Source organism: Salvia miltiorrhiza, chromosome 1 (genome assembly GCF_028751815.1).
Source record: "Salvia miltiorrhiza cultivar Shanhuang (shh) chromosome 1, IMPLAD_Smil_shh, whole genome shotgun sequence".
Lineage (NCBI taxonomy): Eukaryota > Viridiplantae > Streptophyta > Magnoliopsida > Lamiales > Lamiaceae > Salvia > Salvia miltiorrhiza.
The window spans coordinates 51,818,319-51,834,344 of NC_080387.1; the positions used below are offsets into that span (position 1 = coordinate 51,818,319).

The 16,026-nt window shown below is 38.0% G+C and overlaps 1 long non-coding RNA gene and 1 pseudogene across 1 annotated transcript; one reads left to right on the forward strand and one right to left on the reverse strand.

The window, feature by feature from the left end:
• Positions 1–583: 583 nt before the first annotated feature.
• On the reverse strand, positions 584–2,462 carry LOC130991915 (polyphenol oxidase I, chloroplastic-like; annotated as a pseudogene).
• An 11,995-nt stretch (positions 2,463–14,457) lies between these two features.
• On the forward strand, positions 14,458–15,604 carry LOC130991924 (uncharacterized). Its single transcript, XR_009091188.1, has 2 exons — positions 14,458–14,713; positions 14,795–15,604. It is a non-coding gene; the product is annotated as an uncharacterized LOC130991924 (long non-coding RNA).
• The last annotated feature ends 422 nt before the right edge of the window (positions 15,605–16,026 follow it).

Sequence of the window (16,026 nt, forward strand, 5' to 3'; positions counted from 1 at the left end):
AGTGGTGTTAGACAGCTAGGACCAATTTCACCCTATTTTATTTTAGGTAGCTCCCAATCTAAAATAATGATATAAAAAAAATTATAAATTTATAATTTTATCTCATAGTCATAGCCGTCAATCTCTGCAAATCACTCACCCAAATCATTCGTCGATGCGAACCTGAGCCCAACAACGGTTTCAGTGAGTGTTAATATATATGTACTCTCTCCGTCCTTCAAATAACTTCTTAGTAGGAGACACGAATTTTAAAGAAAAGTTGTTAAATATGCAACCCCAAATACTTGAGTTTTGGGGAAAAGTTCACATTTCTCTTCACTCCGACCTGCATATTTGGGCAATAAACACCTGATTCAGTCAGGCTCTGGTTCGAGAAGTAAAATGCCGTGACGGATTCGAGAATCCCCTATCAATTCAGGTTCTTTGCTGGCACTGTTCACCAAGTAAAATGTTGTGAAGAAGGGTGAAATTTACTCCCTTCGGCCTTCAGTGATTTAATTGAACCGTTTAATTCGGTTAACCGATTAAACGAACCGGTTAATCGGTTAACCGAACCATAAACCGGTTCGATTAGCATATCAAATTGCGGCAACATCTTTTCTTATTTTCATAGCCAACGTTGGTTGCATATAATACATATATGTAGTTAAATGGACGCAATATATCCATTTTTGTGGCTAGTAACTGATATGTAGATTTTATTGTGGAGCCTATTTACGCTGCGCTGGGATGATCTTGACACCACCAATAGTGACATACTGGCCGTTGATCCTGGGCACGATGGTGACCACCACGGAATCTTGATCGTCGATATCAATGTTCTCGTAGAGCTCCTTCAAGCTCAGCTTGAGCGCGCCTTTTATCTGAGTCGAGTGAACCCGGTGCGGCAGCTGCGCGTACGTCCCCGCGTACTCCGGCCTGTCGCGCTCACCGGGCTCGTCGTCTTCGTCGTTCACAAACACATCGAACTTCACCAGCTTGGTGCAATCGGTCTCTATGTCCTGCACAACCAGCAGGTCGTCCGCGTTGCCCTTGCTCGGCTTCGGCACCAAAACTCTAACCGCCTTCTTCAGCCTGATCGGGAACACCTTCTCCGAAGCAAGCGCCCCTCTCGCGATCTCCTTCGTCCTCACCGGCTCCGCCCTCCTCGTTGGCCGGGAATTCAGCCACGGGATGTCGACCTTCTCGTACTCGTACCCCAACGCCCTGTTGTCGGTGCAGTCGCCGGCCCTTACCCGCACGAGGCGCTTGTTCTCGTCGTAGAATAAGAAGGAGGCGTTTAAGTAATTCGGATCGTTGATCGTCTTCGGGTAATCGGATTTGATGTTTTGCCAAATCGTCCACATTCTGTCGACGTTGGAGTGGTGGGAGTAGAAGGCGGGGTCGCGCCCGGCGGAGTAGAAGTTTCCGAGGTCCTCATTGTACTTGTTGCGTGGGTCCCCCACCCACGCGTGGATGCCGATGTGGCACCCACGCTCCAAGGTCCCGCCCTTCCCCGTTTCCGGTACCGGGTCCCCTGCCTTGTAGGCCTGCCCCATGTAGTCAGTGGCGGAGTTCACGCCGCCGACCACTTCGTTGTACATGATGGCCAGATTATCTGATATGATTTGGCCGGGGGAGGTTGCATCGCTGCCCAGGGCCAGGTTGGCAATGGCCGGGGGGCGGTGCTCCTGGTTGCGATTGGCGTCGTAAAGCGGCGAATTAGGGTTATCGAACATCGCCGGCAGCTGCATTCCCCTAGGGTTATCCCAATTCCAGAACGGCAGCGCGAAAGTAGGGTCTCCGATCAAGCTCCCCAAAATCCGCTCGTAGAAGTAGAGGTACCAGCGGTGGAAGGGGAAGAAGATCCAGGAGTAGTGGACGGAGAGGTCGAGGCCGGGGAAGCCGACCTGGTCGTAGGCGCCGTTGCAGTAAGCGCAGTGGATGTTGGCCTGCTGCGTGAACCCGCGTGGGTCGTGGGGGTCCTTCACGTCCAGCGCTCTCATCCGCCGCAACGCCTCCTCGTACCTGGCGATGTTGCTCCGGCTCATCCGGTGCGCCGCCGGCCGACGCCGCAGCTTGGCCACCCGCGGGGGCTTGTAGTCCACGGCGCCGGTGGTGGAGACCGGGGGGCAGCAGTTGACGTCGAGGGGGTCTCCGCTTCTGAATTCGGTGGCCTGGCCGCACGTACGACTTGAGCTCCGGAGGCTGGATCGGGTTGGCGTAGGCATTGAGGTCGGGGAGGAGGAGGTTGGTGGCGCCGTAGAGGCCGCCGAGGCCGAGGAGCATGTTTCTGCGGTCCACCCTCCCTTCTTCGTCGCCGCCGCCGTTGCATGAGACGTGAAAGCGGCGGCTCCGCCTTGGAATATTGGAGGATGAAGGTGGGAAAATGCGGTGGCGGGGATTGGTGGTGGAGAGCGCCGTGCTTAAGGACTGAAGGGAAGAAGCCATGGCTGGTGTTGCTTACTACAATAGATCGGATGTACGTAGGGGCGGAGCTAGGGGTGGGGCAGGGGGGTCACTGGGCCCCCCTGGGATTTTAAAAAATAGTAGGGGTATTTTCGTAATTTTATATTAAAAATAAAAAACATATAATTTTATCTACATTATTATTATGTTGAGCTATTTTAAACTGTAATTAGTATGTAATATTTAGAGTTAAGACGTTTTGAAGAAGTGAACACATAATTAATTTATACATATCATGATTGGATTGGATTGGATTCCAGATATTTATTTTTTTAATTTGATATTGAAAGCTACTTTGTCTTACAAAGTTTTATGAGATTTTTGCAAATAAAATCACATTCTATTTCAAATTTGTAATTTTAACGTAACTTTTGACTGTGGCGAATTAAATCACTATTTTTTCAATTTTTTCAATTACGTCCCCTATTTTTTTTTTCGATCGTCAGAGTGTTGAATTGCAGCTCACGTGGATTAGTAAAGACGACGTCGTTTTTGTGAGGCCTAAACGACGTCGTTTCGTATAATTTCAAATAAATTTTTTTCCAAATGAAAAGAAACAGTATCTTGTATTTGCATCATAATTTTTAATATGTAGTAATTTTATTGCAAAATACATCGTAACACGAATATTACATGAAGAAATAATTCACACAAACTTCAAAGTTAATAATTCGACAATCGAAAAAATTGGGGGATGAAATTGCAAAAATTAAAAAAGATGAGTGATTTACTTGGCCACACTTTCAAAGTTACGTTAAAAAATTTTTGGACCCCCCTGAATCGAAAGTCTGGCTCCGCCCCTGGATGTACGTATATATATAGTTCTCTGGAGTGGATAAAATAATGTAGTTATAATATTATGATATTCAACAAATGAAAAGACAATATATGCCATTATTATCATGTCCACTGCAAAATTCCAATTATCTTTGACGTCAATAGCGTAACGTCACAGTAGATCCAACGTATTTATCATAACTAGTGTTATACTTTGTCTCATAATCGACGGAAAATTCTATAACGTGACAAGTAGAATAAGCCAAGTGAAAATTAGGTAAAGGATTTAAGGTGTTAGGGAAAAAAATGTGACGTATTTCAATCTTAACACCTTGAAAGACATTTGATTTGGTGCATTTGATAAATAACATTGAGTTATCACTCGGCCCTTTGTTTGCTTCCTGTGCTTTTAAGGGTTTAGATTATTTTTTTTGCAATAAAATTTTAATTTAATAATACTAGTAAAATAAGTTTAAAACACGTACGTGAAAAAAAAATATAAACAATATAGGATCCAATAGATGGATGGATGAGATTGTGTATTATATATTAATTATATGATGTTTGGGTACTATATGATTAGATTCATATATATGTAGAGGATTTGATCAAATAAAAACTTTTATTAACGTACAAATTACAAACCTCTTGCATTTTACCTATAAAATATTTTTTCTTAACCTATAAGTACTATCTGCACTTTAGTGATCTTGGATTCAAATCCTAAAAGGAACACAGTTACATGACAATTTAATATCATGAAAATGCAGTTACTTCCATTAAGGTTGTGTTCTCTTTGGTGAAAAAGGGTGGAAAACATACATTTTCAGTTTTTTTCACCATTTTCACATGTTTTATAGGAAGGATAATTTCTCCGGGTAGGATGGATAAAAAATCGGGCAGCTCATTCTTTCTCATTTTCACTCCAAAATATTATCATGATGGGTTGATGTAATATCCTTCGGGTATTGATGTGATAAACTATGTTTTTCACCTTAAAGAACATGAGATAAAAAAAAGATTGGGAGGATAAATTTTTTTCATCTTTTTTTTATTCCTTATTGTCTTATGATAAATTTACAACTATTGAGAAACGTATCCTAAGTGTATAAACTTTATAGATTAAATGTAAGTTTTTAGTTTTTTATTACGTTAAACGAATTTGTACTGAAATTCAATCATATATATTCTCTCCATCCACAAAAAATATATTATGGAATGGAAAACATGAATTATAATAAAATTATTGGTAGATGTAATTTTAGTGTAAAATTGATTTCCCAAAGGATTTCACCAAAATAAAAAATTGAGGGGTGGTATTTTTGTAAAGTTTAAAGTGTGAACAATGTTTAAAATATAAAAAGTAGTTTTTAGAAAATGAAAGAATATAATTTTTATGGAGAGATGGAATATATAACAAGAGTCTAATAATATGAAAATTAACGGTCCAATATAAACAAGGTTATACTTTTGAAATATTTTCCTCAAGTGGTCCATTAATTTGTGGCTTCTCTACCATGCACAATATTTAGAATTATCGTTATGTACAAGTTTGAAAAGAAAATCACGAGGAAAATGTATTAGTGTTCCCACCCATAACTATTTCGAACATTTTCCTCAAGTGCAAAATACTATGCAGCCTTATCCTTCGTTGTAGACTTGTAATAGGCGCAGCTAGCCCTCCGTGATCCACGCCAAAAGGATTTATTTATATATTTAATAATGAAAAAAAAAACGTGACTAATTTATTTTTGATGAAGGCTGCAACAAAATTTTACTCCCTCCCCTCCTCCGTCCATTAATTCACAACCTAGAGTAGAGTAGGTATGTATAGTTTATTAGTTGAGTGGAGAAAAAGACACATAATGTGTATTATTTATTAGTTGAGTTAAGAAAAAATGTACTCTCTCTGTCCCGCTTCAAATGACCCTATTTCTATTTTGGATTGTCCCACTTCAAATGACCCCATTTCATTTATAGAAATATTTAACACGATTTTTTGGATGGTTCCACCATCATTTTACACCTTTATCACACATTCTTTAATCTCCGTGCCGAAAAATTTAGGACCATTTGAAGTGAGACGGAGGGAATATTGTTTATTGGGGCCCACCAATTAAAAAAAATATATAAATAGCTACTAAAAATGGATAGGACATGAATTAGTGGACGAACCAAAAAGAAAAGTAGAACATGAATTGGTGGACGGCAAGAGTATTATTGAAGGCAATAAATAAATAAATAAAATTAGAACCTAGCATCCGGACTCCCGGTTTTAGTTCCTCAAAAAGAGAAAAATAAAGTTAAATCAAGTGACATTAATTAGTGTGTTCATATTAAGGGGGGTGTATAAGTTCAAGATTTATGTAGATTTTAAAAGTCTATAGAATTCTCACGGATTCTTCATGATTTTGAATGAATTCTTGGTCGGATTTTTAATGAATTAGCAAGAATTTGGCATGATATTTTCGGACTTGAAATCCACAAACCCAGCGAGCGTGGGAATTGAACGAGCGCTAGACCCACTTCTAGCGGCCGCTAGGGGCCCATGAGCCCTGGATACCCAGCGACCACTGGGTTTCAGCGAGCGCTGCCAGTTCTGACCCCAGTTCCTTCCCATGGAATCCATCCAGTAATCGATCCCTTCACTTTTACTGCAACAACTTCTCCATCCAACCCGACGTTGCTGACCAACACTTGCATGAAAGAAGCACTGCCCTTAACAGTGAAGCGAATTTCGCCTTGTCTTTGGCATGCGGCCCTGCTCAGTTTTGATCTTAATGTTGAGAGTCACATAAAACTGAGCAAGACTGATTCTTGATATACATGTATGTATACCTTCTGTATAGTGGATAGGAAGTATTTGGGGTTTGAGGTGGGCAATGATGAAGCATTTAATGGAAGTATGTATACGTGTAAGCATGGAGTGTATAGTAGATTGGAAGTATTTGGGGGTTTGAGGTGGGCAATGATGAAGCATTTAATGGGAGTATGTATACGTGTAAGCATGGAGTCATTGGAGTATGTGGAGTAGGTTGCAGTAGCAGACTTCCATTCGGCAACTTGGGCATGCGTTAAGTTTGATAGCGAGCGCTCGCGGTTTCCCAGCAATCGCTGGAATCATTGGCAACGGGCGCTAGGGTCCAGCGACCGTTGGCTTCTTGGCCGCGAGCGCTGGCACCCAGCGAGCACGGGGATTTTGCAGGATTTGTGAATTCTCGTGGTCTGTGTTCGGATTTGTTCATGTCTATTTTTTCAACGAAATCAATGAAAGTCATTCCAACTTTGAAGTCCATAGATTAACGAATACATCCAGATTTTTATAGACTTTTTAAAGTCTTGAACGAATACACCCAAATTTTGATAGACTTTTAAAAGTCTTGAACGAATACACCCAGACTTTCATAGACTTTTAAAAACTTGAACTAATACACCCAGACTTTAAAAGTCTGCAGAAATCTATTAAAGTCTTGTACTAATACACCCCCCTAAATTTCGAAAAATAGCATAAGAATCATAGACATATATATATATATATATATATAAATTAAGACAAGTAGCGCACCGTGCACAAATGTTTAATCGAATATTGGAATATGTACATTTTATCTTGAAACAATACATCCGCGTGACTATTTTAGAAAAGGAAACACAAAATTTTTGTCATTGATTTGAAAAACATAAAATCTAAGCCATTTTTTAACATTTTAAGACTATTAGTGTCATTTGTAACAACTGCCAACGACAGCGGAAAAGTCAGCGGCCGCGCCTGAATGGCACGATTGGCACTAATAGTGCCAATTGTCCCATATGAATGACGCTATTAGTGCCATTTGTACTATCATAACCCGCGAGTCCAACCCGACCCAAAGCCCAACCCGTGCGTAACCTTAACCTAGTTCGCCTAATTAAGGGTAAAATAGTTCTAAAACGTAAAAAATTGTCAAAATTTGTGTTTTTTAGATGAGTGGTCAAATATTTTGTTTCATTGTTCAATATAGCTATCTCACAAGTTGACTCTTTTATCTTTCAAAATTATTTGATTATTTCGCGGAGCAAAGAATTTTTATTAGCGAGGACTTTTTGTAAAAACAATTATTAATAGTACTATATAGTATTCTCTCTATCCATAAAAAATATACCTAATTTTAAATGACACGAGTTTTAATAAAATGATTTTTTTTTTGACGAAAGTTTTAATAAAATGATTAAATATATAATAAGTTGAGTAAGGATTCTACTTTATATTATGAATGGACGGAAAATAAGAGCATCTGTAGCGCGAAGCTCTAAGCATCGAACCGAACAGGCGAAGAAGGCGCCCCCCGCGCTGGCGTGCCGAGGAGGTGCGCACCACGTCGTTTCGATAGTGCCAAGCAATTTGGGGAGAAAAGGGAGTCGGGTGCATTCAGCACGCACAAATTCTTTTTTTAAAAAAAAGATAAAAAAAAAAGAAATAAATTTAGTTTTGTAGGAGAAAGAGAGAGAAGTGATGAGCAATTGCAGGAGAAAAATGGGGAAAGAGAAGGAGAAATGGGGGAGTCAGTGGGTTGGGGAAGAAAGAGGGGAAGAAAGAAAAGAAAAAAATTGGCGGCTAGGGGTGGGTTTGTTGTAAATATATCTTCTAGATATATCTTATGTGTGTTGACCAAGAAACCTAGAGGGAGAATAACACTTGACATCTTCAAGCCACCGGAGTTGACTGTCCTCCGTTCACACCGGACGTGTGTGAACGTTCACACCGGACGTTCACACTTGGTTTAACACCTATAAATATGGGTGTGTTGTGAACTTCATAATAACGATATTTGTATTCTCTACTATATTCTCTCGCTTCTCTCTAGTTTATAACACGTTATCAGCACGACTCTTCTAGTCCTCTCATCTTCCTTCGATCGTAAAAGGATTGGAGGTATGCCCTAGGAAAGAATTGTGTCTTTCCAATAAGGTACGACTAATTTTCTTTTCATCTGAATTTCAATCCGTATAATTTTAGTAATCATCTAAATCCAGACGAAAGAAACTTTGAAGTATTAGAATATTATACTGTTTAATATGTTTATATCAATAAATTGGCTTGGAAATAACCAGAAAACGGAATCATGGTAACATATATGCTTTGCATAAAAGAGATTGTTATTGAAATTTGTGCAAATTCCCCTTATATATATTTGTGGTTTGATGCAAATATGTTATATTTGTTTATTACGAATGATATAATTTTCGTTATTCTTGAAGAAATACAAATAATCCTAAAAGTTATATTTTGATGCTATTAAAATAGCATTTGTTTGAGCATATTAAATTAGTGATGCATTTCGAATGATATTGATCTTAATCATCCCACCAAACAAAAGTGATTTTTGATTGGAATTTGGAGGATATAAAGTAAATTTTTGATCTGTACTTAGACGGAATATGTCATTTTATGTAAACTTGTATTTGATGTGGTATAAAAAGTCAATGTGAAATAGTAGATTTTAGAAAAATAATAAAGAAAAATATGAAAAGTTCACGCAAAATAGAAGACTATTTTGATAATTGGAGACATAATAGATTCGCCCGATTATGTTAAAAAGATATGATGCCAATAGATTTAATCTCAATATTTTTGTGCACCCTTTCGGTGAGATGACAAACATATATAATTGAGTTTTAATTTATTTTGTTTGTTAAGAGTGCAATATTTGATTGGATCTTATTCTACAAAATATTGAATATGATTTACTACTACGTGGCAATTCTTGTTTCGTATTATTTTATATAATCAGTAAACTTCAATGTTCTACTCCTTGAATTACTATTGATATTATCATGTATTGGGAATTTTTTTAATTCATAGTGGATATATACTTTGTATATTATATATATATACAACGTATTTTTTCTAAATAATCTTGAAAAACTCATTGATGCTATTCAAATAGCACAAGTAATATTCCTGAAGAATATTATATGCTCTAAGAGCAAGTAAATTAAATATTTGGATAACATATCCTTGAATCTTTATCTATTTGATTCATATTGTTGCTCCCGATGTAGCACAATCAATATTCCATGAAGAATATTACATACTCTTCAAGAGCAATCCATATTACATGCTCTTGAAAATTAGACCTTGAAGGTCAAACGGCCCTAAAGGTCGAATGGTTGTACTCTTTTTCCCTTACTAAGTTTTTTCCTACGAGGTTTTCTTAGTTAAGTTTTTTTAACGAGACAACTAGTGTAATATATGAGTAAATATATATATCTTGTACTCTTTTCCTCTACCGAATTTTTCCCATAGGGTTTTTGCGGAGAGGTTTTTAACAAGGCATGAATATATATATATATATATATATATATATTAATATCATATAAAATCTTGTGATATTTGTCTTGGTAAATAAATACACATATTATTCTTCAAAAGAAGAAGTATTTCCTTGAGTTGACATTAGATGAAAATAATGTTAACACAATATTAGGTGCATCAAACATCATTGAAGGCTCCGGAAGAGCTTGTATCATTTTGCCAAATGATACTAAATTAGATATTGAAAATGCCCTGTACTCTAGTAAGTCTAAAAGGAACCCCCTAAGTTTCAAGGATATCCGCAATAATGGATACCACATAGAGACAATTGCAGAAGGTAGCAATGAATATCTTTACATAAATGCTTTTGTTTCAGGCTATAAGCTGACAAAAGAAAAATTAGCAACACTACCTTCTGGAATGTATTACACATTCATAAAAGCAATTGAGACAAACCATGTCATGAACGTAAAGTTCAATAATACAAAACGCTTTAAGCTTTGGCATGATAGGTTTGGACATCCTGGAGCGACTATGATGCGCCGAATAATCAATAATTCATATGGGCACAACATAAAGAATCAAAAGATTCTTTCTACAAAGGAATTCCCATGTGATGCTTGTGCGCAAGGCAAGTTAGTTATTAGACCTTCATATACGAAGGTTAATACTGAATCTCCATCTTTCCTAGAAAGAATTCAAGGAGACATTTGTGGACCTATACATCCACCTTGTGGACCTTTTCGATACTTTATGGTATTGATTGATGCTTTTTCTAGATGGTCACATGTATGCTTGCTTTCTACTAGAAATGCAGCATTTGCTAGACTACTTGCTCAAATCATAAAATTAAGAGCTCAATTCCCAGACAATTCAATTAAAAGAATTCGTCTTGATAATGCTGGTGAGTTTACATCTCAAGCATTTGATAACTATTGTATGGCTATTGGAATTGAGATTGAACATCCAGTAGCTCATGTCCATACTCAAAATGATTTAGCAGAATCGTTCATTAAACGTCTTCAAATTATTGCTAGACCATTACTTATGAAATCAAAACTCCCAACTACTGCTTGGGGTCATGCCATATTACATGCTGCAACATTAGTTCGACTAAGGCCATCAGCAAATCATGAATACTCCCCAATGCAAATTATATTTGGCCGAGAACCTGATGTTTCTCACTTACGAACTTTTGGTTGCGCGGTTCAAGTCCCAATTGCACCCCCACAACGAACAAAAATGGGTCCCCAACGAAGACTTGGGATATATGTTGGATTTGATTCACCATCGATTATAAGGTATCTAGAACCTTTAACAGGTGATTTATTTACTGCACGTTTTGCAGATTGTCATTTTGATGAAATGACAGTTCCAACATTAGGAGGAATAAATCTACATCCAGAAAAGCACAAGGAAATCTCTTGAAATGAGAAAAACTTATCACATTTTGATTCTAGAACAAATAAATGTGAACAAGAAATTGAAAAAAAAAATCATTCATTTGCAAAATATTGCAAATCAAATTCCTGATGCTTTTGTAGATACAAGAAGTGACACAATCTCACATACATGCTGCAAATACTCCAGCTAAAATTGATGTCCCTGAAGGACAAATAGCTTTGGCAGCAAATGAGTCCAAAAATTCGTCAAAAACGTGGTCGACCAGTTGGTTCCAAAGATTCTATGCCTAGAAAAAGAAAGGGGCAAGATGGAAACCAAACAATGACGAAAATGACTAATCAATCAAATGAAAGTGATGTAATTCCTGAAGAATTACAAGTATCTGAAAATCATGAGATCTCAATAAATTATTTACATCAGATACTAGAGAGAAAAAATATCATTGTTGATGATATATTTGCCTTTCATATAGCTCTTGAAGTTTTAAATATCAGGATCCTGAACATACATCTGTTGCTAAATGCAAACAGAGACTTGATTGGCCAAAGTGAAAAGAAGCTATAGAAAGGGAATTAAATTCCTGTGATAACCGGAAAGTATTTGGGCCTATAGCCTTAACTCCGGAATCTAAAATCCCTGTTGGATATAGATGGATTTTTGTTAGAAAGAGAAACGAGAACAATGAAGTTACGAGATATAAAGCAAAACTCGTAGCACAAGGTTTCTCACAAAACCAGGAATTGATTATGAGAAAATATACTCTCCCGTAATGAACGCTATTATTTCAGATTTTGATTAGTCTGGCTATGTCACAAAGGCTTGATATGCGCCTTATGGATGTAGTGACTGCTTATCTATATGGGTCATTAGATACTGACATATATATGAAAATTCCCGAAGGATTTAAAATGCCTGAAGAATTGCAGTCAAAACCCAAAAGCATGTATTCAATTAAACTGCAAAAATCGTTGTATGGGTTGAAACAGTCTGGTCGTATGTGGTACAATAGACTGAGCGAGTATCTTTTGAAAGAAAGATACAAGAATGATAATATCTGCCCTTGTGTTTTCATTAAGAAAACCGAAAGTGGATTTGCAATCATAGCAGTTTATGTTAATGATTTAAATTTAATTGAGACTCCTGAAGAGCTAAATAAAACTGCTGAATATTTGAAGAAAGAATTTGAGATGAAAGATTTGGGAAAGACAAAGTTTTGTCTTGGTTTGCAAATGAAACGTATCCGTGGAGGAACGTTTATCCATCAATCCACATATACAGAAAAAGTGTTAAAACGCTTCTATATGGATAATGCACATCCATTAGCATCACCAATGGTCGTTAGATCTCTTGATACTAAGAAAGATCTATTTCGACCAATTGAAGAGGGTGAAATGATACTTGGTCCTGAAGTACCATATCTAAGTGCAATTGGAGCATTGACTTATCTGGCTAATAATACTAGACCAGATATATCTTTTTCTGTTAATCTTCTAGCAAGATTTAGCTCTGCACCCACTTTGAGACATTGGAGTGGTGTTAAGCACATTCTACGTTATCTAAAGGGTACCATTGACCTTGGATTATATTATCAAGAAAATTCTGATAATACTCTAGTGGGGTATTCGGATGCAGGATTTTTATCCGATCCACATGAAGCTAAGTCACAAACTGGATATATTTTCACATGTGGTGGAACTGCTATATCATGGAAGTCTGTGAAACAAACCTTGACTGCAACATCCTCAAATCATTCTGAAATCATTGCAATCCACGAAACAAGTCGAGAATGTGTATGGTTGAGAAATGTGACGAGTCATATCCAAGAGTCGTGCGGGTTAGCTTCATCAAAGGCCAAACCAACTGTTTTATATGAAGACAATGCTGATTGCATCGCGCAACTCAAGGAAGGATACATCAAAGGAGATAGGACGAAGCATATTTTTCCAAAGCTCTTCTACACACACGACCTTCAAAAGGGTTACGATATCGACGTGCAACAAATTCGCTCAAGTGAAAATCTGGCGGACTTATTCACCAAGGCATTACCAACATCGACATTCAGAAAGTTGGTACACGAGATCGGCATACGTCGACTCAAAGATATTCAATGATCTCAAGTTCAGGGGAAGCAGTTGTACTCTTTTTCCTTCGACTAGGTTTTGTCCCATTGGGTTTTCCTAGCAAGGTTTTAATGAGGCAACATTTTTTAGGGATTGGTCAATCAAGGGGAAGTGTTGTAAATATATCTTCTAGATATATCTTATGTGTGTTGACCAAGAAACCTAGAGGGAGAATAACACTTGACATCTTCAAGCCACCGGAGTTGACTGTCCTCCGTTCACACCGGACGTGTGTGAACGTTCACACCGGACGTTCACACTTGGTTTAACACCTATAAATATGGGTGTGTTGTGAACTTCATAATAACGATATTTGTATTCTCTACTATATTCTCTCGCTTCTCTCTAGTTTATAACAGAAAGTAGGTTTTTTTCTTTTTTCAATATTTGTTTTTGTACTTTTAAAATTCTAATTTTTTTTTTATTCTTTTAATTTTTAAATAGTGTAATATTAATTTTTTTAATTTTAGTGAAATGTTTAATTTTAAAATAGTAGGATTAAAATATGATTAAATAGAAATAAAAGATTTTAGCACCTGGAGGATAGGCGATAAGGTAGGGACCGCCAGTTAGCACCTCTCTTTAGCGCCTCCCACTATGGATTCTCTAACAAACTATATACATTTTGTTTGTGGAGGAAGACAATAGTATTTAACAATTAATAATATTATTACTCTTTTCGTCCCTCAAACATCTTATAATGAGAGGGTGCAAAGAGTTTCTAATAAAAGTTAATTGTATATTTGATGAGTAAAGAAGAGGTGGTCTTGGGTACACCCGGGTGTGCCGTATACGCGGGTTGACCCGTGCCCAAATTCTGATCCACATCCTGACTCTGTAATAAACCGTTTCCTCAAGTTAAGTTTAGAATAATTTTTCGAACTTAGGAGTTAGATGATTCACGGCGGATAAGAAAATGAATTTATTTTAATTCCAATAAAGATGATTTACAAAAAAGTATTTGTAAAGTTATTTATGTAGAGTATTTATATTTATATGCATTGCATTTTTATTTAATTGAACATTTAGCATTATGCGAGCTTTTTATTTAGCAAACACTGAACGATTATTACAGTTCCAATAATCCAAACAGAGGGGGTTTAATTGTCTAATCGCTCCCTCAATTCACTCCACTCTTGTATCCCATCAGTCACCCTATTGCCATAGCCACCCCCATCACCTACCCATGCAGCCTACTCCTACAACCGATCCCTGCAACCTTCACAACTACAGTAAGCTCTAATATGCACTTTTCTATCTATTAGAGCATCCATGTAGTGCTGCCCATAGTGGTGTCACATGTGTGTCACCTCAACAATTACCTTTTTTTTCAACTACATCATATTTTTTTCCACTGTGCCACTACCTCATATTTAATTTTTATGGACTCCACTATCATTATTATTTAAAACAACTACAATTAAAAACAAACAAAAAATTAAATTAAACAATTAAATATACTCCAAAGCTACAAAAGACACGCACAATTAAAGAAGGGGGCCCACCATTTGCCAATTTCACTTGTTTTGGTTTGCTACCTTCAATTTACTTCCCAACATTCAGGGTTCCACTATGGAGGAAGTAATTTTACTACCTCTCAACTTTCCCCCATAGTGGTTGCTCTTAGAAGCGTACTTCAGCCATTTTGAAACTTCATTCAAGTGTAGAGGTAAAGACTCAAAATCATTTCTTTTATTTCCTCTTAAGAACAACACCCCTTGAAAAATATTCATGATCTGAACTTTCACAGCAAACAAGCAAAAATAAGAATACCATCCGAAATCCTCACCAAGGTAACCACTTGACTTTTTCGCCTACCTCTGTTCATACATTACACTTCTAGCTCCAAACTGGTTTAACAGAAACCGCATGTAAAAACTCAACATATGCACAACACCTCCACATAGCATTTACAGATTTTGCATATAAGTGATTGAACAAAATGGCATTTACAAACTCATGTGCATACAATCTGCTCATATATATATATATACAAGCATGACTGTTTTAAAAGAAAAAGAAGAAAGAAAGGGTGAGTCTTGAAGCTCTGTTTTTAATCTTCGAACTTGAGCGAACTGAGTTGAGAGAGAGCGGAGGGAGGCACGGCTATGCTGCTGCTGCCCGGCCACGGTTGGAGGGAGAGAGATGGGCTGAACTCGGCTGGAGTTTGGAGAGGGAGGCCAATCCATGGCCCGGCGGCCCTGCCGCTATCGCTCGGCCACGGACGGAGAAAGAAGAGGGAGGGGTGAGAGTTGTCATGGTTTGGGGTCTGGGTTTCTGGAACGGCACGCCTGCTCACCGCTGTCGATTCACCGGAGGAAGATGGCGGCCGGTGCCTGTGTGCGCTGCCGTCTGTGCTTGTGTGTGTTGCGTGTCTGGTCCACGCAAGAAGGGGGGTGGGGGGGGCGTCACAGGGGCGCCGGGTTCGGTGAAGCGAAGGGAGAGCCGAGGGTGGCGCGGCTTGTCGCCGCTGCTCCTCCGGCGGGTTCCGCGGCGGCGGATCCCGGGATGGGGCGGGCGGATTTCGTCCAAAGGGGAGAGAGGGACGAGCGGATTTGTTGTGAGAGAGAGAGGCGTGCGTTTTTGTTTTGAAAGAAAGATGGGTTTGGAGGGTTGGGCCATTTCTTTGAGCCGAGTATTATTTAATGTGTTGGGCTCGATTTTTATTTTGTATCTTGGGCTTGATAACACTCAATTTTTTTCATAGTTTTTAATGTTCTTATAATGTCAATTTTATGGAGAATTGAGTGTTTGATGATTGTTTTGTGCTTAAATTACTTTATTTTGTGAAATATGATATTTGCTCGTACTTTGATGGAGTTTGAATTTGGACTATTGGTCTTAATGAAAGTTGTAAATTATCGCGATACGAGTTCGTAGGCACAAACTGATCGCAAATCGTAGTTCGGACGAGAGAGATATAGCCGAAACAAGAAAGTTGCGCGCAGTAGTGAATAGTGTCCGACGGAAATTTCTGAATTT